Source organism: Pistacia vera, unplaced genomic scaffold, assembly GCF_008641045.1.
Source record: "Pistacia vera cultivar Batoury unplaced genomic scaffold, PisVer_v2 Contig208, whole genome shotgun sequence".
Lineage (NCBI taxonomy): Eukaryota > Viridiplantae > Streptophyta > Magnoliopsida > Sapindales > Anacardiaceae > Pistacia > Pistacia vera.
In genome coordinates this window covers 403346-430726 of record NW_022196011.1, presented here as the reverse complement: position 1 = coordinate 430726, position 27381 = coordinate 403346, and positions in this window count along the sequence as shown.

Here is a 27381-nt window from a genome sequence, read left to right as displayed (position 1 = left end):
GTTTGGGAGTTTAGTACTATGTAGTGGTGTCAAATAGCAGTGAAATAACATTACAAGAAGCCCAATTTTTACTCCACTAGCATGAAATTCGTTTGGAGAGACAGCATAATTCATTTGGAAACTTTCATGAACAATTAGCTTCAGCGTTGATAGCTGCAAAACAAAGCTCTAATGACACTTCCAATATCCCGCAAAATAAAACTTTGGTTATGCCTGAAACTAACCTCACCACTGAACAGTAAAAAATCTTCAATACTCTGGCTATGAACAATTTTGCTTTACAGACTCAACAGTTCCCTACCACTGCGCAACACCAATTTTTCAATAATCCCTCTTTTGGAGCAAGTAATGCAAATCAGACAAGTTATAGACCTGACTACAATATGCCTCATCAGAATCAGTTTCTTCCAACTACAGATAACTTCAATAAGTTCATTCCTTCCACTATGTTCATGTACAATCCTCAAGGAATGAGGGGTAGAAGCAGAGGACGGGGTCATTTTCGACCACGCCTTATATGTCAGGTCTGTGGCAAAGGAAGGCACTCTACACTCTAATGTTATTATAGATTTGACCATGGTTTCCAAGGTTTTGCCAACACTGGAAACACTGGAACATCTGCTGGTTTTATCAATACTAGAGTAGCTAATCTAGTAGGATCACAAGGCCACTTTCCAAATTCATCTACTCATGAAGCTCAAGCTCTAATGGCCAGAATTATGGTAGGACAACCAACACTAAACACTTTCTACTAGAGCCTAACTAACAACTCTAATTTAGGTGGAACATCTCAGTCACCACACTCAAGTTCACCTACTGGAGTTTCTGTTAACACTTTTCCTGGTCCAACCTTAGCATCATTTCAGGGAGAAGGGTCATCGATAATTTCCTCACAAAATGTGCATGTTGCTTCTCCTCAAACTGTCGTTGACCAAACATGGTATGTTGATTCAGGTGCCACCAATCATATGACTTCTGATGCTAACAACCTACTCATCAAGGATAATTATCATGGTGGATCTCAAGTTCAGGTTGGAAATGGTCAGCATGTTCCTGTCACTCACACAGGTGAGTCTCTTTTACCCTCTACCACTTGTCCTAGAGTATTATATCTTAAGAAAATGTTGTGTGTACCTCATATTGCAAAAAAATTATTAAGTATATCTCAGATCACTAGAGATAATGGTGTCATTGTTGAATTTCATTGCGATCGTTGTCTCATAAAGGATAAGGTCACCAAGGCTGTTTTACTACAAGGTTCTCTAAAAGATGGACTATACCAATTGCAAATAGCAATCCCTACTATTGGTTCTGTATTCATTTTCCTTCTCTACTCAGAAAAGTGTATCTCCATCTTCCTCTGACTACAATAAAGCATCTGCTGGTGTTGTTGTTTCATCAGATTGTGGTATAGAAAATAAGTTGTATGCTAGTACTGGAACCTGCTCTTCAGTTTGTAATAAGGAAGTTGGTAGTATTAGTGATAGTCTTGGAGCATTAGTTAGTCAAGCTAATTGTATGCCAACAGATGACTCTGATGTAAAAGTTAGAATTACTAAGCTGTGGCATGCTAGATTGGGGCATCCACATGAGAAGAACTTGAAACGTGTAATGGATACAATGAATGTATGTGGCTCATTTGGGAATAAAATACCGTTTTTGAAGCTTGCCAATTCGGTAAAATACAACAGGCTACTTTTCCTTTATCACATTCTCACGCTAAAGGTCCTCTAGAATTAGTTTATTCTGACGTATGGGGTCCTACACCAGTTTGTTCCTCTGAAGGCTTCAAGTATTACATGTTATTTGTTAATGACTTTAGCAGATACATGTGGATCTATCCCTTAAAACTAAAGTCTGAAGCTTTCACTATATTTACACATTTTCATAGACTTGTTGAAAGGCAATTTGAAGTTAAATTGAAGAGCTTACAAACAAATTGGGGAGGAGAATTTAGACCATTTGCAGGTTATCTTCAAGCCCATGGGATTGCTTTTAGACATCCCTACCCTTATTTGCACCAACCAAACGGAAGAGTGGAAAGGAAACATCGAACCATTACTAAATTTGTGTTAACCCTGCTAGCTCACACTGCCATGCCCCTTTGCTTTTGGTTGCAAGCTTTTTCTACAGCAACCTTCATTGTTAAGAGACTGCCTTCCTCTTCTACTGCCCACATTTCTCCATTTCAAACATTGTTTAAGCAAGAGCCAAATTACAGTGATTTTAAGGTGTTTGGAAGCTGCTGTTATCCATATATTCGGCCTTATTAGAAAAACAAGTTTTCCTATCACACTGAAAAGTGTGTATTTCTAGGATATAGTTCATCCCACAAAGGCTACAAATGCTTAATTATCTTCTTCCAACAAACTTTATATTGCCAAATAAGCGAAATTCAATAAGGATGATTTTCCTTTCAAATATGGTTTTAAGTGCAATTTTTTTAAAGATACTGATTTTGAAGGACTGACATCAGCACTAAATTCAAAAGGAGTTTCTTCCACTTGGGATTTCTCTCATTGTTTTGACTCTTTAGTAGCAGGTATTCACTCTGCTCCAGTTGGTGATTCTGCTCATCATGTTCCAGTTAACTCTTTCATAAATTTAGCTCCTGTCTCAACTTCCCAGTCCACAAAATTAGCCCAACCAAATATAGACATGAATACTTCAATTCACTTGGTCCCCAACTCACTTCTGCCAGCCGAAAATGTAGCACAGCCTTCTGCAACAACTCCAATAATGCCTCATATAGATACTGGCGATGTACCTGTTACTTCTCCCAGTCCTACCTCTTCCTCAGCAGGTCTGAACTCAATCTTTCAGCCTGATGCAAATGTGTCCTCATATCTGTATCTCTCTATTCATCCTACTGGTATCCAGTTAGAGGTAGTTCTGCCCATATCTAAACCATCACTAGCTACCAATAATTGCCACCCGTTGATTAATCGTTCGAAGAGTTACTCTCAAGCATATATGGGGTAGGCTTTTTGGTGTGCTATCGTAGGCAAGCAAGACTAAAACCTAAAAACACATGTAGTAGTGTGAGTAAGGATCATTCCCACAAAGAGTGTCTAGCCGAGTTTTATGTTACGTGAACAAGGTTGAGGGGGTTTCAGTAAAACAGAAACAATTTCAGTGAAAAACAATTCAAATTAAATTACCAATCAAAATAACAAACCTTGGTCTAAGTCAACATCCACCATGAATTTTACAACTGATCATCAATGCAAAAATAAATCAATTCATGCTTTGAGTATTCACCGTTGAAACTATTTTCCTATCTCTCCTTAGTTGTAGTTAATTAGGAAACAAGCGATCTAATTAATCTTACTACTAAACAACCCTAGACAAGCGTTAAAGATTTAATCTAGTAGTAGCCTTAAGGGTTAAAGAAATCGATGAAGCTGAACAACACAAACACAAGCAATTGTATTTAATTTAGTTGAATGTTCTTCTTAAGATTTAATAATTCTTGATGCAGCAAATTCTTAAACCCTAATTACTCACAAGTTAGAAGGATCAAACAATTACGGATTTGATATCTAACTTAGCAGTGGATTGCAACAAATAATAAACTAGTAGGCCTCCTAGTAATTAAATGAAAAAATCATGAAAATAGGCATAGAATAACATCCAATACTCAAAACATATATTGAACACTAGAAAAAACAGATTAGATCTCACAGTTTTATTGATTCCGAGGCCTCAGTTTCCTTCGACCAAGTTATAAAAGTTTTAGCCACTCATGGTCATAATCCAAAACTCTAAAAGAGAAAAATCCCAGAAAAGAGAAAGCGAGGCGTGTGTAATCCCCCTAAATTCGATCTCTCTCTCCTCTTAAAGATATCTAATTCAAGTATTTGAATTCTACTAAATCTCCTAAAAATATTTTAATACCCTAAAATAACATTTATCCTAATCTGATTCTGATTAATTGAAAATAAAATAAAGTCCTAAAATAAAATAGGAAAGTGGTGTGTCCAGCTGTAACTTGCGTGCAACAGGTCTTCAAATCTTCCAATAATAAACTGCCTATTTGAATTGCATGACAAGGTGGAATGTTCCAGAATGTCAGTAGTGCAGGTGTGTCAACTTCAAGGCCGATTACAACCTTGATGAAGCGAGTATCTCTCCAAACTCAAAACATGAAATTGTATATCTCTTTCTTAGAGTTCCACAGCATTTTGAATCATCTCAATCAGAGCTTGGATGAGAGAGTTATGCCCAGATTACGAAGTGATGTCAAAACTGTCCGAATTCAACTAATTAGTTCCGTTTTGCATTTAAAGCCTCCATTTGCATCCTAAATTAAAATAGAATAATAATGAGTACATTTAGGCAACAAATAAGTATAAAATACTAGACATTAAGGGGGGTAAATATGACATTTTGCATTCTCATCACTTTTCTTTCTACTTGTCATATTTTGCCTGAGCCAAAAATAGCTTCTGAAGCTTTGCAAATACTCGAGTGGAAAGCAGCAATGAGTGGTGAATTTTAGGCACTTTTGAGAAACAATACCTGGGAATTGGTTCCTCATACATCGGACATGAACGTAGTTGGGTGCAAATGGGTCTTTAAGACCAAACTTAAAGCTGATGGGACATTATTAAAATATAAAGCAAGGCTGGTGGCTAAAGGTTTTCAGCAAACACCAGGCTTGGATTACTTTGACACATTTTCTCCAGTTGTGAAACCAGCCACCATTAGAATCATACTGTCCTTAGCTATCCATAATCAGTGGGATATCCAACAAATCGACATTAATAATGTCTTCCTCAATGGAGAACTAACATAGACTGTATTCATGGTACAACCAAAAGGTTTTGCTGATTTAACCTATCCTAAACATGTGTGCAAGTTGCATAAAGCCTTGTATGGACTAAAACAAGCTCCTAGAGCTTGGTTTGACAAATTGAAACATGCATTAGTTTGTTGGGGATTCACAAATTCTATATCTGACACTAGCCTTTTCTTCTACAAGAGAGCCCATCAAATGATATATCTATTAGTATACGTTGATGATATCCTCATAACTGGTACTGATCCTGATCTTATTTCTCATATTATTCAAGACTTGAACAAACAGTTTTCTCTTAAACATCTTTGTGTGCTGCAATATTTCCTTGGTTTTGAGGTTAATCGCAATGAGTCAGGATTACACCTTACTCAGTCTAAGTATGCTCAGGACTTGTTGATTAGAGCTGGTATGTTTGATTGCAAACCTTGCAATACCCCAATGGCGACAGGAGTGAAACTAGGGAAGGAAGATAATGCCTTTTATGATCAACCTTCACTCTACCGTAGCATTGTAGGTGGGTTATAGTACCTTACTCTTTCCAGGCCTGATTTGGCTTTCTCTGTTAATCGTCTGAGTCAATTTCTCCAGTCTCCCACCATTGCACATTGGACTACTTGTAAGAGAGTTCTTCGCTATATCAAAGGAACTCTCTCACATGGACTGATTTTTCAGAAAAACTCAAAATTCATCCTTGAAGGATATGTTGATGCAAACTGGGCCAGTGATGTAAGTGATAGACGATCAACCAATGGGTATAGTATCTTCCTTGGTGGGAAACTTGTCCAATGGGTTTCTAGAAAGCAGAAGGTTGTCTCTTTATCCTCAACAAAGGCTGAGTATAGGGCTCTTAGTCAAGCATCCACTGAATTGGTTTGGATTCAACACTTGTTTCAAGAACTTGATATAACTATTAACAATACTCCTGTTTTATGGTGTGACAATATGAGTGTTGGTGCTCTTTCTTCGAATCATGTTTTCTATGCACGCACTAAGCACATTGAAATATATGTGCATTATGTCGGGGAGTTAGCTGCAGAGAAGAAGCTATGTGTTCAATATGTTGGTACAGAATATCAAGTTGCAGATATTCTGACCAAGGCACTTCCAAGTTTTAGGTTTCAAACTCTCCGAGCCAAGTTAAAGGTAATTGCTACAGTTGATAATGAATTAGATAACAATCTTCTTAAAGACATTAGTTTGCTTATTGAAGATGAAGATCCTGTTAAGTTTCATTATGATTGTGGAAACATTGACTGCTCTTGATAAGTCCCTAGAGTCTTTTTGCTGAAGAGTCTGTTAGTTTTTCTGGAGTCCCTAGAGTCTTCTGCTGAAGATTTTGACAGTCCCTGGAGTTTTTGCTGAAGAGTCTGTTAGTTTTCCTTTTGGTTTGCTGGAGTTTTTTGATGAAAGATTTGCTGGAATCATAAAGAATTGTTCTAGTGTTTTTTTATGAAGATTTACTGGAGAATTTGGAACATTTGCAAATTCGTCTTATAGTAATTGTTGTGATACATGCTGAAGACTGTAAAAGAATTGAGGTTTAGCTTATAGGGAAATATTGATGTAAAAGAAATGAGGTTCAGCTTACAGGGAAATATTGATGTATATTGGCACATTACTATGTCTAGTTTAAGGGGAAATATTAGTATAATACGATGAGGTTGTAGAAGTTAATGTAGGGTGCACTTTGTAAGGTTGTATAAGTTAATATAGGGTGCACTTTGTAAAAAGTAAAAGTAGTTTTCTTAGACATCAAAACACTACCGTTTTGATGTTATGGCTTGATGTATAAAAACAAGTCAGTTACCTTTGTATTGAGTTAGTTCAGTTCAGTGGAAAAATTATAATTGGTTTTCTAGAATTTCTTCTCTCTTCTCATTTTTCCTTTTTCTTGCTTCTTGATTCCAAAATCATTCACCCACCTATCAGACCGGTCTTTTGGGTTGGACTCTCCCTTGGGCTTGAGTTCTAACATTGGTGCTTTTCATTGAGAGTTGGGCTGCGGAACGGGCTACCTATAGGCTAGATTAAGGTGTAGTGTGCTCTCTTTGGGAGAAGGTGTTGCATCAAATAACTGATAAGTGAGTGAAGCCACCCAAAGGGGGAAATGGCTACCGTCGGGTCAGTGTCGATAGAGTAAAAGTTGTCCTGTCATGGATGTCAGCTCTTGAAGGGGTGGTGTAATGTTAAGATCCCACATCACACATCAGGATCTCTCATCCACCAAGTGTGGTACTTAAGCCTAGGAGCTCTCACACCTATCAGGCCGGTCTTTTGGGTTGGGTTCTCACTTGGACTTGAGTTCTAACAAAGGATGAGATTAGGAGGAGGCAGCAATTACATGACAAATGGAAACAAATGACAACAAATGACTTTGTCTTACATGGAGACTACTACAAGTTAATATAAAATCGAGGCTGTTCTTAATCTAGTCTGACTTATTAATCAAGGAAAAAATAATATACATAACTATCAGAGAGACCTTCTCGGATAGAAACAGCTAAAAATCAAATTAATATTATTATAATGAATTGCCTCTTGATTTAGAAAACAAAGTATTGCTTACATTTAATAACTGATCAACACCTCAAATTGTTACTGTGTACTTCCATCTTACTAGTTTGATAAATATCATCACTCAAAACAAAAAGGTTTTCATAAATCATCAAAGTTTTCCACAGCCCCCTTTCTGGATAACGTAGCACCTCACTACCTCTCTAGTATTTTAGATTTTTCTTTTTAAAGTAACAATTGCATATGAAGTTTTTGAAATAACGGACATGTCTCTCGATTCTTGTCAACTAATAAAAGAAAACCATAAACTGTGAAATTTTACACATTTACCCTTAAATACATGTGTTATAACATCACAAATAAAGTATAAATTGTTATTTAACATATAAATAAATATAAACGTGGAAAATTAACAGGGGAGGGGGAGGGGGTTCAGTTTTTAAAGGTCAGGGATCCTAGCGATATTATACTGGCTCATAGCATTCTACAATTAATTAACAAAGGTCAATTACAATTAGGACGAAGTCAATATATAATTGCGGTTTGAGATTGGATTATCCAAAAAGTTGACTTTTTTTTTTGGAAATTAAGGATCGAGTTTACGAATATAGTGTATAATGATCCTTTTTGAATTCTTAGTCAGCAATATAAATGATAAATAAACAAATAAGCATTAATTATACGCATGTTCTGATGACTGGGTTCTTCAGAGCCGAAGTTAAAAAATATCATTAATTAAAATAAAATAATGTTATGTGTCACAAGATATTTATATGAGCATATAGGTGAGATGATTATGTATTCATAATTATATTTCTAAAAAACAGGATTCAAACTTTTTTTCTTCAAATCTTGACCATGCAAGGAAGAATTTATTAGGCAAAAGGTAAAAAGAAAATATATAAACTAAGGGAGAGAGACAAATTTATGATTTATTGCAATGTTTTAATTAACGACGAAAAGCATTTGACTTTGCCAAATGTGTTAAAAATACATAATGTATCATTAAAATGGAAGTACGTACTTATCCAAGATATCATTTTCTAAAGTTTAATGCCTACTTAAAACATTCCAATGACTTGTAGTTTATGTATTTTTTATTCCCATAAGTTTACACGGTGAAATTTTGTATGATTTTGGAGATTGAGGGACAGTCCCATGGAAGAGAAAGGCAACAACATGTAACATTAATTATATTAATTTTTCTATTGAATTTCACATTTGAATCTTTCTTAAGGATTCTCATAGAGCCTAGGGAACCCTTCTTTTTTATGATTTCTTTAGAGTAACTTATAACAATGAGAAACTTTGATTGAATATAGTAGTGCCATAAAATTCATCCTGCGTACATACTGTTAGTCATAAAGCATAAACGGGTGGATTTTGAGAGAAATGTGCGAAAAAGAAACAGATCTGAGAAAGTAATTGAGAGAACCAAAAAGGAGTTTTTCTTCTTAACTGAACAATTGAATACTGTTAGGGATGATACTTCCCTTTTATACAACTTTACTCTTTACAAAACGATAGTGCTTTGGCACATATTAAAACATTAGCACAAACTTAAAACGACACCGTTTATGCTTTATGACTAACATTCCCTCTCAAACAGAACTGTATGGACTAATCCTATTTCCAATTGCTCTATGATTAACATGCTCTCTCAAACAAGGCCACGTAGCTTATGATAATTTCTCATGATAACACCTGGTATTTCAGTAAGAACACTTGGAGCCAAAGAAGAAAAAAAAAACTGCCTGTGTCACATCCAAATGAAAAACTGAGTAATGCATACTGCATAATTCCCAGAGCACCATTTCCTGCATAATTTCCTACAAATGCATACTGCATAATTCACAGAGCACCATTTCCTGCATAGTTTCCTGCAAATGCATACAGCATAATTCACAGAGCACCATTTCCTGCACAATTTCCTGCATAATTTCCTGCAAATGCATACTGCATAATTCATAGAGCACAATTTCCTGCATAATTTCCATAGTTGAACTAGCACACAACAATAACATTTCCTGCTTAACCAAAGCTTCAGAAACCAATAATTTTTCCTGCTAAACCAGAGCTTCTCACAACAGTAACTTTTCCTGTTGAATCAGAGCTTCAGAAACGACAAGGCTCAGTCATAGCAACACCCTCACCAGAGCTCAAGTACAGCCACAGGCATGCAATAACATAATCAATCTCCAGAAACCATCCGTTTGACAGAACACACTAGTCTACACCAACTATCGGCTTGACAGAAAACACCACATCTTCATCAGTTTGACAGAATACAACACATCTTCAGTAACTATCAGCTTGACAAAATATAACACATCTGCAGTAAGCTTTAGAACAAGAATTTCCTAGCAACCATTAGGTTGACAGTACACAACCAATAACATCAATTTCACAATTACCATCAGTTTGACAAAAAAAAAAAAAAACTTTAGAACTTCAGTTAGTCTAGAATACAACCTTCTTCACCAGATTTCAACCATCTTCAGAACAAAAAAAAAAAAAAAAATCCAGAACACAACATAGAAAGTTTAGAACTTTAGTAAGTCCAGAAGATAACCATCTTAACCAGATTTCAACCATCTTCAGAACAAAAAATAATTCCAAAACCATCTTCAGAAAAGAAAATAATTCCAAAACACAACACAGAAACTTCAGAACTTTAGTAAGTCCAGAATACAACCATCTTAACCAGATTTCAACCATCTTCAGAACAAAAAAAATAATTCCAAAACACAACACATTTTGAATTCCACATCATGGTAAATTACTGATGAGTTGAAGAAGAAGTAACTGAGACATTATCTTACTCATGAACATCATCAATTTGAACATTCAGTTTAGCCCTTAGAGTTGCAAACTGGGTTGTAGGCAGTGCTTTGGTGAGGAGATCTGCAATCTACAGTTTAATAGGGACATATTGAATAGCAATTTTCTTGGCTAACACATGCTCTCTAATATAATGGGCATCTATTTCAATATGTTTGGTTCTAGCATGGAAAACAGGATTTGCAGCTAAAGCTCCTGCACTAACATTGTCACACCAAACAATGGGTAAATGATGGATGGGTAATCCTAACTCAGAGAACATGCTATTAAGCCAAGCCACTTCTGTAGCAGTTTGAGCTAAAGCTTTATATTCTGCTTCAGTGGAGGAGCGGGCTACCACATTGTGCTTTCAGGAATTCCATTGGATGAGATTGGGTCCTATATAAATGCAGTAACCACTAGTGGAACGTCTATCTTCCACACTACTAGCCCAATTTGCACAGCATAGCATTCCACAGATAATGAGCAGGCTGGTCTGAATTTTAACCCATAATTCAGTGTACCTTTGACATATCTAAGTACTCTTTTGTAGGCTTGCCATTGATGTTCAGTTGGAGCTTGAAGAAACTTACTTAGCTTGTTTACAGTAAAGCTAATATCAGGTCTAGTTAAGGTTAAATACTGAAGAGCTCCTATGGTACTTCTATACAAACTTGGGTTATCAAATAGTGGGCTGTCACTAGGGAATAACTTGACACCTGTAGCCATTAGTGTGGGACAACTATTAGACTCCAACATTCTGGTCTTAGTGAGAAGATCAGTAGCATATTTTGTTTGCTTTAAGTGGATGCCCGAGGAAGTTCTACTTGTCTCCAATCCAAGGAATTACTTTAAAGAGCCAAGAGTCTTTAATGCAAAATCAGAATTTAGATTCTACACTAGAGTGGTAATGTATGAAGAATCTGAACCTGTTATTAGAATGTCATCCACATAAACAAGAACATAGATAATACTAGAAGATTGTTTAAGCACAAACAAGCTGGAATCTGAAACAACATTGTGAAAGCCTTTGAGCTGAAGAGCATGTTTCCGTTTGTCGAACCAGGCTCTTGGGACTTGCTTAAGGCCATGGAGAGCTTTATGAAGCTTGCAAACAAATGAAGGCTGAGACTTATCTTCAAAACCAAGAGGTTGTTTCATGTGAACAGTTTCATTTAGAACACCATTTAGGAAGGCATTGTTGACATCAATTTGTTGAATGTCCCAATCATTTGTAACAGCAAGAGTAAGAATAATCCTAATGGTTGAAAGTTTGATCACGGGACTAAAAGTTTCAAAGTAATCTAAACCAGGGGTTTGTTGAAACCCTTTTGCTACTAACCGGGCCTTATACTTTTGCAAGGACCCATCAGCATTGAATTTGGTACAAAAAAAACCCACTTATTCCCTACTATATTCATATCAGCACTAGGAGGAACAAGACTCCAGGTATGATTTTGGACTAAAGCATCATACTCACACAGCATGGCAGCCTTCCATTCATTACTAGTAAGAGCTTCTGGTACTGAACTAGGCTCTGATACCATGTGGATTTTGAGAGAAATGTATGAAAAAGGAACAGATCTGAGAAAGTAATTGAGAGAAGCAAAAAGGAGTTTTTCTTCTTAACTAAACAACTGAATACTCTTAGGGATGATACTTCCCTTTCATACAACTTTACTCTTTACAAAATGACAGTGCTTTGGCACATATTAAAACATTAGCGCAAACTTAAAACGACACCGTTTATGCTTTATGACTAACACATACAACAAGTTATTAGTTTCTTACGAAAGAAGATATATATTTTCAAAGCAATCGAGTTTATTGACTGACCTAGAGGAAGTCCTAGAATTTTGGGATTCATTTATCAATCATATTTTGTTTTCACATCATAAAAATGTATCTATAGTATGAATTATATAGATACAGTAAAACCTCTCTATAGTCATAATAGTGGGACTAACTAATTTTATTACTATGAGGTTGTGACTTAATAGAGGTGTAGTTAAAAAAATTTATTATTTCATAATTAATATTTTAGTAGTATAATATTAGGATTTCAATTCATGTTTTAATAATATTAGGGTTTCAATTCATCGCTTTTACAATTTGGAGGAAGTCAATTTTATTTGGATTATCCAAAAAGTTCACTTTTTTTATGATTTATAGCAATGTTTTAATTAACGCCGAAAAGCATTTGAATTTGCCAAATGTGTTAAATATAAGTTATGAACAAGTAATCAATTCTGAAAATGAACTAATGCATGCATCAATCAAACCACTTTGTTAGACAAAATTCTGAACTTCTGATTCGCTATCAAAATATATTTGAACCAAAATATATTATTTTTAGTTATATATGATTCAAACACAATTAATCTTATCAAAAGCATAAAAAAAAAATTATTAATTTGTAACGGTCAAAGGGCAAACTTAAGGTTTCTTATTCTTAACTGATTTTCGATTGATTTTGGCTATGACTATTCAATCGGTCATCACCATTTGATCCAACGACCTCTACTCTACAAAATCTCTCTTATCCTGTCTTCTGGTAACTGTTAAACATCAGTTGAAAAAGTAAAGTATATTTTGAGTATTAACAGAATATAAACTTTAGGTAAGAAAGTGGTATTTTCAAACTTTTTGAGTAGAAACCTCGGGTGGGAAAAAGTCGTTCACTCTATTAGGAAACTCTCAGACTATATGCTATTACTTAACAAGACATCCATGCATTAAAGTCTTATTGCATTAATTCATTTTCTAAAAAAGGAGGACTTTGTCTTACATGGAGACTACTACAAGTTAATAGATAATCGAGGTTCTTAATCTAGTCTAACTTATTAATCAAGGCAACATAATGTACATAACTATTAGAGAGACCTTATCGGATAGGAACAGCTGAAAATCAAATAAATACTACTATAATGAACTTCCTCTTGTTTTAAAAAACAAAGTATTCCTTACATTCTATAACTGATCAACACCTCAAATTGTTACTATATACTTCCACCTTACTAGTTTGATAAATAGCATCACTCAGCAAAAAGGTTTTCATAAATCATCAAAGTTTTCCGCAAAAAAAAAAATAATAATAATAATAATAATGAAAATCCAAAATTATTATTTTGTGCAGGAAATAGCATAAAGCCATAAACTGTAAAATATTACGCATTTACATGTGTAATTGTATCATAAATAAACTATAAATCCTTATTTAACATATAATAAACAAAACGTGTCAAATTAACAGGGGAAGGGGAGGGAGTGGTCAGTTTTGTAAAAGTTAGGCGTCCTAGCGATATTATGCTGGCTCATAGCATTTTACAATTGATTAACAAGGATCAATTACAATTAGGAGGAAGTCAAATTAATTGCCCTTTTGAGATTGGATTATCCAAAAAGTTCACTTCTTTATGATTTATAGCAATGTTTTAATTAACACGAAAAGCATTTGATTTTGCCAAATGTGTTAAATACAAGTTATGAACAAGTAATTAATTCTTTAATACAAGATGTCTCATTAAAATAGAAGTACTGTACATACTTATCCGTGATATCATTTTCTAAAGTTTAATACGTACTTAAAACATTCCAATGACTTGTAGTTTATGTATTTTTTATTCCCATAAGCTTACACGTTGAAATTTTGTATTATTTTGGTGATCGAGGGAGTCCAATGGAAGAGTAAGGCAACAAAATGTAACATAACTAAAAAAATAAACACACTCGATGTATACATAACATGTATGTAGCCTTTCTTTATTAGGTCATCAATTGTAACTTGTAAAATAAATTAATGAAAACATTTAGCTAGAAGTAGGAAACATATTTCACTGGATTTGACAATATGTTTCTCTAATTGCTATCCATCCAGAACTTTTTCTGGAGATCTTCCACCACTTTCTTGTCCAACTGGAAAGCTTTAGCAAGAAAACCAGGATCAATGGCAGGATCTGATCCAAATACCGCATTTGCGATGGTAATTACACCAGGGTTCTGGCTGCTTAAACCGGCAAAAGCAATCGCATTTGTTTTTCCAATATTGAGTTGGAAGTGAATGAGACCAATGGGAAACACAAACACATCACCCTTGTTAAGAACTTTGCTGATAAGTGTGTTGTTTGGATTGGAAGTAACGAAACCAACAAGAAGAGTACCCTCCAGGACTACAAGAATCTCAGTGGCACGAGGGTGAGTGTGAGGTGGGTTTTGGCCATAAGGAGCAAAGTCAATACGGGCAGCTGAAATGCCAAGTGTGTTAAGTCCTGGAATTTGATTGACATTCACAGCGCTAACATTTGAACCAACTGGATTGTTTGTGTCTCCAGGCATCTTAACTGAAAAGTAGAAATCCCCAGCTTTGGCAAGCTTGGGGTCCTTGCAGAACTTCCCATTCACAAACACTGAAAANATAGTATTTGAATCCTTCTTTAGAGGCAAAAGGGGCAGGACCCCATACATCACTATGCACTAATTCAAGAGGAGAAGTGGTGTGTGATTGTGAAAGGGGAAAACTAGCCTGATGCAGTTTTCCTAGTTTGCAAGAGTCACAAAACAGTGGGGCACTTAGTTTGAATTCTGAAGATACATGTTGTTTTGAGAAACCAGAAATTATTTTTTGTAAACTCCTAGGATGAGGATGACCTAGTCGCTTATGCCACAACATGTAATCAAGATATTGCTTACTAGTGGTTAAGTACACAACATTATCATCACACGCATCAGTATAATTATTAGCAGCAACAGAAATTGAACTAGTGAAATCAACAGATTTATTAGAAATATTAGCTATGTTAAAGTTGGAAGCATTTTCATTATTGGTAGTAAGATTATCAACAGCAACATTTTGACAGTAAGGAGCAAGCATTACATTAGTACTTTCAGTAACCAATTTATTGGAAATTTCATCAGTGTTAAGCTCATTACAAGAAGAAACATTTGGTTGAACAATGCTGTCACTAGTTTTAACAGTAAAAGGCTGAATTTTATTGTTTGAGACATTAGAAGCCAGAGGCTTACAAGCAACTAAACACTCAGATTCTGAAACAAAGCTAGACTTATTCGTATCAGTAATTACAGGTGTAGTAAGCTGAACACTAGGAACCAGAGGCTGACACATAGTAGGATAGTTTGCTTCTGGAACAAAATTGGACATGCTCTGAAAACTCATGCCTGCACTATTAGGTTGTGACAAAACACTACCAGATGGAGACATAAAATTTTTGAGACCAGGAGATTGAAACAAGGAGGCAAATGATGGTCTATGGGACTTTGAAGAAAGTGTGGATGGAATGTGTAACTGATACAGTCCTCCTTTAAGTCCCCCTTGCAGCATAACTCCCTTGGTTAGCTTGTCCTTAACAACACAAGAATTGGCATCAAACTCTACAATTACATCATTATCTTTGGTAAACCTAGATATACTTAGTAGGTTCTTTGTAATTTGGGGCACACACAATATATTTTTTAAATGTAAACACTTTGTATGTAACTGACTTGGTAAAGATAATTGACCTGTATGAGAAATGTTGAGACACTCACCATTGCCAACTTGGAGATGATTAGTACCTTCATATTGCTTGCTGACATTCAGATTTCCCAAGTGAGACGTGACATGATCAGTGGCCCCTGAGTCCATGTACCAAGCTGGATCAGTTGGAGTCATTGCTGTAGCCAGAGCAGTAGGTGAAGCATGTTGATAATACTGATTAGAGGCTGAGCCAGTGGCTGCAAAATGAGCTTGAGCATCTGATCTTGTTGTCTGTTGACTAGGAACACTGAAACCAGTAAATTGAGCTGGATTGGTGGTGTCAGGACCAGATAGACCAAAATTTGGTGATTGAGGATGTGACTGATAACCAGGAATGCTTTGAGGATTAACACCACCAGGATACGCAACATTTGCAGGAAAAGGTCTGTTCCGTCCACCAAAATGATGATGAGAACCATTATACTGGAGTGGAGCATTGCCTGTAGGTGAGAATGAACCAGTATAGGTTGCATTGAATCTATGATAGCACTGAATAGCAGAGTGCCCTGTTTTATTGCAGACTTGACAGATCAGTCTGTTTCTTCCATTGCCTCTTCCTCTGCCACGACCATACACCACAGAACCATGAGGTCGAGCATTAACTATACTGTTGTCATACGGTATGTATGAAGGTGAGGATGGAATAGTGTAGGTTTGAGGATAATGAGGGTTCCCAAGAGATATTAATGAAGGTACACTATTGTGGACAGGAGGCTCAGTAGCTTTAGTCACATGCTGACTTCCAACAGATTGATTTGCCAAAACGTTAACATTGTGAACTTCATCATAAGAACTAGTAGAGTTACCCGTTGAGGCTATAAGTACAGAACTGTTGTACAGGTCTGTGGAGTTAAACCTGTCTAACCAAATTTCATATTTCTGTAGAAGAAATTGCGCCTCATGTAATGTGACTTTATCTATCTTAGACTCAAGCCGAGAGGTAAGATTCACAACTACTGCATCAAACTCTGGTCCCAGCCCATCCAAAACAAATTGCAAAAGATCTTCTTCTGACACAATAGAACCACTTGCAGATAAACTGTCGGCAATTTCTTTCATCTTCTTAACATACTCTCCAATACTAAGATTACCTTTTTGAGTAGTCTGTAGTAAGTTTTTAAGATGAAGAGCTCTGGCCTTTGAGTCTGTAACGAACTCATTTTCTAAAGCAATCCAAATCTCACTCGCAAAACGACACTTAGAAACATAACTAAACATGTTCTCAGAGATCGAAGCTAATAGCCAACTTACAAGAAATTTATCTGTTTTCTTCCACAAAATGTAATCAGGATTAATCTTTTCATCAAATGAGTCTTTACTTGCACCTAAGTTGTCATCTAATACAGAACTGCAACTGATAACTGGTGAAGGGCAAGGAACCTTACCAAGCAAGTGATCTTCAAGTTCATGTGACCCGACAGCAAAGAGTGCTTGTGAGCTCCAGAAACGATAATTGTTTCTGGTTAATTTTGGGTTTATAACCTGCAGACTGGACGCCAGAGCTGAAGTCGTGCGATTAGCTGAGTTTCGAAGCAATTCTTCAATGCCGTTAAACATTGATGAAGAATTGAATGTATTTGCCATTGACGTGAGTCAGGGCTCTGATACCATGTGGAATTTGAGAGAAAAGTGCGCAAAGAAAGCAGATCTGAGGAAGAAATCAAGAGAAGCAAAAAGGAATTTTTCTTTGTAACTGAACGACTTAATTCTGTTAGGGATTAAGCTTCCCTTTTATACAATTTTCAGTTTTACAAAAACGGCAGTGCTTTGGCACATATTAAAGATACTTAAACGTCACCGTTTATGCCAACATGCTTTATGACTAACAAACCCAATTAGAACAAACCTTTCAAAAAGTTGTCTTTATATATATATATAGCTTTTTCAATTTACTGAATTTTAGGGAAAAAAATGAGTATTAAGTTAAAAATTAAACACACCAAAAAGACTGAAAAATAGAAATTAAGTTAGATTTCGACCGAAGTTGAAAAAACAAACAGGGCCTTATTTGGTCAAGTTACAAATAATAGATTCTCTATCACAGGCTACACATCAATGTATAATTTTATTTTATTTTTTCCAAATATCCCATATGTTGTAGTTATAATATTTCATAATGATAGTGGTCATTCACCATGAATAAAACACTCTATATCACAAATATTTCATAATGCAATTTGTGTGAAGTAGCACTCTTCCATTTTGATAGAATTTTATTTGGTAATTGGGTCAATACGATTGCACGTAACAAGAGTAGGTAGAACTGTAGAAGTGAACGTCATATTAATCAATGCTTTGTTTGCATATAATGTAATTATGTGAAGGCATTGGATCCATATAATGCACGGGATGTATTCTATTTTGCATTTGAAGATTAAGTGTAAGATAAAAGGGGGTTAGATATGTTGGAAACTGAATTATTAGCAATCCATAAGGAATAGGAATTTAGTAATCCTACTCGTAGTGAAATAAGAATGGGATAGTTTGTAATCCTACATCAAATAAGAATATAAATGGGATTAGGATTCTGGGCCTATATAAAGAAGGCCTAAGATCTATTGTTGTTCATCCCAAAAAATTATTTACTCCTATTGATGCGAATTTTCATAACAACTAAATCGTTGAGACGTCAACACACACCAACCAAGGGTGCTCGGTTGACTCTTGAGAGAACCGAGTAAGATGGGTGTGTGATTCCTGGTAATTAGCAGTAGGGACCCGTGTCGCATTCGGTGGAGCTTAAGGTGGTGACGAGCCTCCTAGTAGATGATAAATAGCTAGACGTTTTTAAAGTGGTTTGGCCGTGAGAATGAATAAAGCTTACATCCACTGTTATTTTATTGCTTTGTGTGGTGTTAGGAATACAAATGATGGATTTTTCTGGTGATCGAAAAAATCCTTCTAATTGGTCGTGAAGGCTAGGAGTACAGAGGGAGCTGAGTGATGCTCTATTATTTCTTCCTTTTGCCTCTATATCTATATCCTTCTTTTTTTTTTTTTTTTTTTTTTGTGTACATCGTCCCTCCTTCTGTCATATGGCTATTGCCCTTTTATACAGAGAGGGAGAGTTTTAGAATGCTGTGATGGTGAATGCGTCAGCCATGTTACTCGATGTCGCATGGTGGCCGGAAGCTCACATGCCCCTACGCCATAGCTAATGATGGATATCCACTTTGATAGTAGGTGTCTTTATCCTCTTGGCTAGGGTGCATGGAGAGCACATGGAGCTTGTCTGGTCGCATGCCGTTCAATCATAGTATGCGTCTTTTACATGGTGAGTTGATCTATCCAAGGGGACATATATTTTCCTAGAATGGGTCCCTTTCTTGATCTCATCACACCTTATGTTTGCGCTTTCTTGTTGAGAACTTGTGTTTCTTCCTCGGTTAGTCCTTCTTTCTGGGCTTGATGCTCACTCCAAGCTAAAAGGCATCCCGAGCTCTTCTACTCGGTCCAGGCTTCTTTGCTTAATTCGAGCTGGGGATTTTTCCCACACAACAATTGCCCCTAGTTTTCCAGGGTCGAGGTGAGCCTGGTAAACTAAGTCTTCTGCGATCAAATCCCATTAATGTTGTTCTGTCTAGTCTTGTCACTTGCAGTCTTTTCTTCTGCCTTTAGCTTTTTAGTTATTTGGTGAATATCAGACGTTGTCAAGTGTTGTATTCAATGGGATGCAATTGACTTGCCATGCCATTTCCTAAAGCGTCAAGGGTTGTGGGCATTTCAGGGATATCAAAGTGACACTATAGTGCCTTTTCTCCTTATAATTACATGTGCTTGAGGCTTGAAGTTTCATCATCTACTATCAAATCCTTTGCTCTAAGTCTTGTGAGCAATTTTGAGTTTTCCTCTTCTATGCTTTTTCTTCCATGCTCTAACAATGTCATCCACCAATGATCATGTGGACGAAAAGACTGGTTCTCCAGATAATGAGGTCCCTAACTTGCAGTCACAACTATCAGGAGGCGCTTGGGCTGGTCCGTTTCACTATGGCCTCCATAGTGGCGACAGTGCTAGTCCTTCAAATGCTCCTCATGGGCGAGGAGGTTATGGGCAAGTCCTACATTGTTACCGGACAAGGAGCTATTGAATATAATAATTTATAGAGCTTGGTTATTAAGGAAGTTGTCTACCAAGTCAATTGAGTAAGACACAATGGTATCATCACCAGAAGATTCTCCACCAAGAAAATTGAGTAAAGAACAAATGGCATCATCGTCTACATTAGTAAAACTAATGACGATTACAAATGCAAAAACTGATGTTGAAAAATTCGATGGTCAAAATAACTTTGGCCTATGTCAGTGTGAGGTAATGGATATTTTGTGTTAATAAGATATAGATATAGTTCTAGAGGAGGAAAAAACAGAAGATATTGATGAGAAAGACTGGGTGAGGTTGAGTGTAAAATTTTGTGGAATGATTCACTCATATCTTTGTAGAGAGCAAAAGCATCATTTATGAAAGAAAAGTCTACCAATAAGTTATGGCATGCATTGGGAAACAAATACATGAAGTAATGAGAGTCGACTCTATTTGATGAAAAGATTGTTTCGTCTTCAATTGCAACCAAGTACGAGTATCGGTAGCCACATTGATACATTTAACAAAAATTTGGATGAAACATTCAAAAGATCAACATAAAGCCATGCTATTGATTGGTTCTCTTCCGAATGAGTTGGATCATCTTAATATTACACTTCTTCATAGGAAAGAAAATTTGTCTTTTGAAGATGTTTGTTATGCCTTATATAATCATGAAATTCGGAAGAAAGATCAGAATGAGAATAGAAATGAGTTAGCAAAGGCACTTACAACAAGAGAATATAGTCAGAGTCATAAGAAGGAGAAAAGGGGAAGATCTTATTCAAGGGGAAAAATCGACAGGGATCAATGTGCCTTTTATCGTAAGAAGTTGCGAAAGAAATAAAGTAAAGCTATTTCTGATGCATATGTTGTTAAACATAAAGAAGATGAGTTGGATTTTTCTCCAGTTAGCCTATTGTCCACATTTGGGTCAGTGTGGATTATGAATTCAGGTTGTACCTATTATATGTGTCCTCAGAAGGAGTGGTTCTTTAATTTTAAAGAACTAGCTGTTGGAGTTGTCTATATGGGAAATGATGATGCTTGCAAAATAATTGCGATAGATCCAATTTAATTGAAGAATCAAGATGGCTCAACTAGAACTTTGGGAGATGTTCGGTATAGACCGAAATTGAAGAAGAATCTCATCTCTTTGGGAGCCTTGGAATCTAAAGGCTACATAGTGAACAAATGAAATGGAACTCTAAAGTTTTCTTCATACGCTCTTTTGGTAATGAAAGGTATAAGGAGAAACAAACCGTATTACTATAATGGTAGTACATTTATTGGAATGGCAACTATAGTCGCACAAAAGGAAAAAGATTTAGAAATGCTCAGACTGTGGCATATACTTTTAAGGTATGCAGGTGAAAAATCCTTACTTAGTTTGGTGAATCAAGGAGTATTGAAAGGTGCAAAGACCTATAAGCTGGATTTTTGTGAGCATTGTGTTCTAGGAAAGCAAACAAGAGTGAAGTTTGGCACTACAATGCATAATATTAAAGGTATTCTGAATAATCTTCATTCTAATGTATGGTGGAACCTATCAAAACAACATCTCTGGGAGGTATGCACTATTTTTTCACTTTTATAGATGGCTTTTCCAAAAGAGTTTGGGTGTATGTTATGAAGACTAAAGCTAATGTACTCAGAGTTTTCCTTAAATGGAAAAAGATGATTGAGACTCAGACTAGCAGAAAGATCAAGTAGCTATGAATAGATAATGGTGGAGAGTATCATAGTGATCCTTTTTTGAAAGTTTGTCAAGACGAAGGTATAATACGTCACTTTAGAATAAGAAATAAACCACAACAGTTTGGGGTGGTAGAATGCATGAATCGAACTATACTGGAAAAAGTTTGATGTATGTTGTCTGATGCTGGGTTAGGCAAGGAATTTTGGGTTCAGACAGTTACTTATGCGCACCATCTCATTAATCATTTACCATTGACTGCAATTGAGGGAAAAACTCCATTAGAGGTTTGGTCTGGAAAACTTGTTTCTGATTACGACTCTTTACATGTTTTTGGTTCCACTGCTTATTATCATGTGAAAGAGTCTAAGTTTGATCCTAGAGCAAAGAAAAAAGTTTTCATGGGAATTACCTCAAGTGTGAAAGGATATTGACGTTGGTGTCCAAGTCCAAAGAAAACATTGTTTAGTAGGGATATTACAATTAATAAGTCTTCTATGTTAGAGAAGAAAACAGGAAACTAGATAAAGGCTAAAAGTACTTGGTAGCAGTTAGAGTTTCAAAAAACATCTGTTAGCCCAACTAGAAATGTTGAAGCAAAAAATGATCCTCCTATGATAGAGGAGTCAATTGAAGTTGAAGATGCGAATTCTTCCTAATAACCTCAATAGGAATCCATTGTTGTTAATAGGCCAAGATGAGAAATTTGCAAGCTTACTCGTTTTGAAGATATGGTAGCTTATGCACTCCCAATCGATGATGGAGAAGTTCCTTCCACTTTAATTTAATGAAGCAGTCAGTAGTTTTGAAATTGGTCAGTGGAAGAAAGCCATGAAAGAAGAGACGTAGTCTCTTCAGGAAAATGAATCTTGGGAGGTAGTTCAATTACTAAAGAATAAGAAAGCAATTGGATGCAAATGGGTACATGCAAAGAAATAAGGATTTCTTAATTTGAAAGACATTTGATACAAGGCAAGGTTGGTGTCGAAAGGCTACACTCAGAAGGAAGGAATTGATTACAATGAGGTGTTTTCTCCAGTAGTGAAGAATTCTTCCATTTGGATTTTGTTGGCCATGGTAGCATAGATGAATCTTGAACTAGCTTAACTTAATGTGAAAACTGCATTTCTACTTGGTGATTTGGAAGAGGAAATCTATATGACTTAGCCAGAAGGATTCAAGGTTATTAGGAAGAAATATTGGGTTTGTAAACCAAAAAGGCCACTTTATGGTTTGAAATAATCTTCGAGACAGTGAAACAAGTGATTTGATAGGTTTATGATGAGTCAAAAGTACACAAGAAGAAAATTTGATAATTGTGTGTATTTTCACAAGTTACAAGATGGTTCTTTCATTTATTTATTATTGTATGTTGATGATATGTTGATAGCTTTTAGAAACTTGTCAGAGATTGATGCATTGAAATCATAGTTGAATCAAGAGTTTGAGAAGAAAGATTTGGGTGAAGCCAAAAAGATTCTTAGCATGGAGATTTGCAGAGACAGAGTGAGGCAAGGTTTGTTTGACCCAAAAGCAGTATTTAAAGAAGGTCTTACAACGTTCTAGCATAATTGAAAAGTCAAAACATGTAAGTACTCCACTTGCTTCTAATGTAAAGCTTAGTGCATTGTTATCTCCAGGTACGCATGAAGAACGAGAATATATGTCAAAGGTTCTGTATTCAAATGCAATAGGTAGCTTGATGTATGCAATGGTGTGTACTAGGCCCAACATTTCACATGTAGTTGGAATTGTGAGCAGTATATGCATGATCCAAGTAAAGGACATTGGTAAGTTGTGAAGTGGATTTTATGGTACATTTTAGGTACTATAGACATTGGTTTGGTTTTTGAGCAGGATGATGATCTTAGTCATTTTTGCTATTGGCTATGTTTATTTCAATTATGCTGGTGATTTGGATAAGCGTTAGACAACTACTAGATACGTGTTTACTCTTGTTGGAGTTCTAATAAGTTGGAAATATTCTATAGTTGCATTGTCTACTACAGAGGCAAAATATATGGCAATTATAGAGGCTAGCAGTAGAGGAAGCTATTTAGTTACAAGGACTATTTGAAGAATTGAAGATTAGTTAAGAGAAGATCACTATCTATTTTGATAGTCAAAGTGCTATTCACTTAGCAAAGAATCCAATATTCCATGTTCGCACCAAGCATATAGATGTTCGTTACTACTTTGTACGGGAAACCATTAGTGAAGGAAGAATTTTCCTACAGAAGATTGGGACTACTGAGAATTCCGCAGATATGTTAACAAAAGTGGTGACAATGGTCAAGTTCAATAATTGTTTGAGCTTGATCAACATCTTGCAAGTTTGACTACGCCATTTGGCGCATTTGAAGGTGTTGCATAATTTGTCAGAAGAATACAAAAGAACTTTGAAGATTGATAATTCGTCAAGGTGGAGATTTGTTAAAAATTGACTTATTAGCAATCCATAAGGAATAGGAATTTAGTAATCCTTATGGAATAAGAATTTAGTAATCCCACTCCTGATGAAATAAGAACAGGATAATTTGTAATCCTACATCAAATGGGAATTTAAATGACATTAGGAATTTGGGCCTCTATAAAGGAGGTCAAATTTTATTATTGTTCATCCCAAAAATTATTTACTCCTATACTCTTAGGTGCATTTAGTTCAAGGAATGTTGTATTACTAGGAATGTTATATTAATGGAAATATAGATTTCTTGAAGATTATTGGGAATGCTTAGGGAAATGTGTTTGATTAGGTTGGAATAAATTGGCGGGTATGTTATATTTTTATGTTTGGTTGGGAGGAATAATTTGGAGGATATGTTATGTAGATTATTGAATGGTCCTTCTATGTTAATATTGTTATTATTATTTTAAATTATGTTTTAACCCTCTACATTAATTAATTTAGCTAAACACACCCACAATAAAAGTTTAGCAATTAACTAAAGCACTCCAACCACCCAAGAGGATAGCCAGCTACTACCATCGGACGGCAGCTGACAGTTGCCAGATCCAATCTTTCGTGCATTGATATGGTCGTTTTTGGTTAGATCTCTTGCCAGAATTTGGTCGTTAATAACCGCCAGATTTTGGTTGTTGCTAACCGCTAACCAGATTCTAGATGTTGTTAACAGCCAGCCAGATTCTGCCTGTCGTTAATGACCAAATCTCTAGCCATAGATTTGACTAGAATGGCTAGAGATGACGGCCAAATCAGCGCACGATCGGCCATTTTAGACACTTTGGCGAGCAATGGCTGTCGACGGCAGCGGCGATGGTGATCTTGGGTGGCCTGCAATTTGTTTAAAATACCAGGGCATTATTGTCAAAAAAACTTAATTAATTAGGGATAAAATTGTAGTGGCAGGTTCATGTAAATTAATTTCAAAATAAAGGCATTATTGTCCAAAATTTTTATTAATAAGGGGTAAAATTGTAACAAAATTAATAGTACCAAGTAATCTTAATATACTTAAGAAAATAGAGGTAATCAGATTGTCACCTATTTATCCAATAGTAATTGCTATTGATTTTGGAAGATTACTCGAATCTTATAATGCTTGACAACCAAACTTGACAATCTAGTAATATAAGATAACATTACCTCAATAATTGAGGTACCAAACGCCCCCTTATTGTAAAGGGTTCTTACCCTATAGTTTAGAGTTTTTTTTATATTCCCTTTATTTAGGGTTTTTGCAGTATTACCTAAAAGTTTGTAATATTCTTCAACAATAGTGAAGTTCTTCTACAGCACCCGAGGACGTAGGTAATAATATCGAACCTCGTTAATTTCTTTGGTGTTCTTTATTTTTGCATTTATTGTGGACATTTATTTCTATTCTAATAGAGTTGTATTTCCGTTGCACAACAAAATATGGCTGAGATAAAGGAGATCAAGCGGATTGCAAACCATGAAAATATTTTATGAGATAAAGGAGATCTGCAATTTTAAGTACTTAATGCCATAGTTAAATATTTTATGATAATACATTTATACACTTGTAATATTAGAAATGTAAATGGCACTCTTGCTTTGCCTCATTAGTCGAATTTATTACGAGATTCCATATATTTTATTTTCGAGTTTTTAGAGTATGGATAATGCATATAATTCTTAGCTTTTATCAATTATACATTAAATGTATATGAATTGTGTATGCATTTTATGAGTAAACCACATTTTCCCACTTAAGGTTTAGCGAAATGGTAGTTCCCACCCCTGCTTTCATATATTTTAGATTTCCACCCTCAAATAGAGAGTGCTATTACCAAACTATCCTTGAATCTTTTACTTTTGATTCAAAATAACCCCCATCTCAAATTTCTCTCCACCTCCTCTTTGCCTTCACCTCTACCACCACTGGCCAGAAAATTGTGTTGAGAAAGGTCGAAAAATGATACAATCAATCAACAACACAAATAAACTCCAAACATAATCAATCTCCTTTCAAATGAACTCCAAAAAAAGACTTTAATCAAACCCAATCACAACTATCATGTGAAATCAATGGGGAAGTGGTGGATGATGACCGATGGTCATTTCACGGTCTAGGATGATTGGGGGGGGGGGGGGGTGGATGGGGGATGAGGTGAATGGTGGTGTTAGGGTTGATTTTTGATGTCAGAATCTATTATAAAATCGCTTGAAGCATGCAAACCCTAGATAGCGGCGACTGACATTGATCAGTGATCTTGGGTGGATGACATGGGTTTTGGTGAGTTGAAGCCGTGAGGTGAATGGTGGTGTCGGGGTTGATTTTCAATGTTGAAGTTGACTGGAAATCAGCTTGAACCATGCAAACCCTGGTAAGTGGCGGCCGACGATTGATGAGATCCTGGGTTGGCGATGATAGGAAGCTAGTGAGGTAATGGTGGTGTCGAGGTTGATTTTCGATGCCGAAATCAATCGAAAATCAGCTTGAAGCACGTGTACCCTAGATGAGCAGCGATCAGTGATTGAAGGGTGTCCTTAGTGGGGATAGAAACGGTTTTGGTGGGGGTTAAGGTAAAGTGTTTAGTGGTGTTGGGGTGTCCAACCATCCCGGAATCAAGCTAGATGGCTTGAGACAATAGTCACGTGGGTAGATTCTTGAATTGATTTGTTTTTGGATCTGGGGTTTTAATTTCGGGTATGAAGTTTGGATTTAGTTTGATGTGGTTTGAGGAGGGGGAGATGAAGTCTGGATTTGGTGGAGGTCCAAGTGTCGCAATCACACCTGGCCTGTGCTATTCCGGTCGAATGAGATCTAGGATTTGGAATGACCATTTTACCTTTAACTATTACATTAAACAACTTTCTATTAATTTAAGGGGTGGAATCAAGAATATATGAAGCTAGGGTTGGGAACTTGCCATTTCGCGAAACCTTGGGTGGGAACATGTCGTTTGCTCGCATTTTATTTCAATATTCAATTCTCTTGTAAACTAACCCAAAATTATCTAAATACTCAGTTTTTTTTTTTTTTTTTTTCAAAAAACATTGAATGCTAATCATACTAGGAATAAATTCGGACATTTTTTTTTTTTTATGTTATATATTATACTAGTATGATAGCATTCAACGTTTTTTTTTTTTTTTTAATTTTATTACTATACATAAACTATTTTTCCATTTTATTGAAATTAATTTATTTGAATATATAGTTTCATCTCATATTTTATAAAACCATTTCCTCTTTTTTCATGCCACACTGTATAAGAAAAAAGTGAAATTATTATTTTGAGTACTTAGATTTTAGAATTATCTAACCAATATAATATTTAACAGCTGGTGGTTTTCTAGTATAAAAAGTTCATGTATTGTTGTTAGCTAAGAATTATATGCATTATGCTGAAAATACTGAATCTATGTAATGCTAGAAACTCCTTACATTTTATTTATAGAATTAGTTGCAATTTCCCCTTACGCTATCAAGGAATGACAATTTT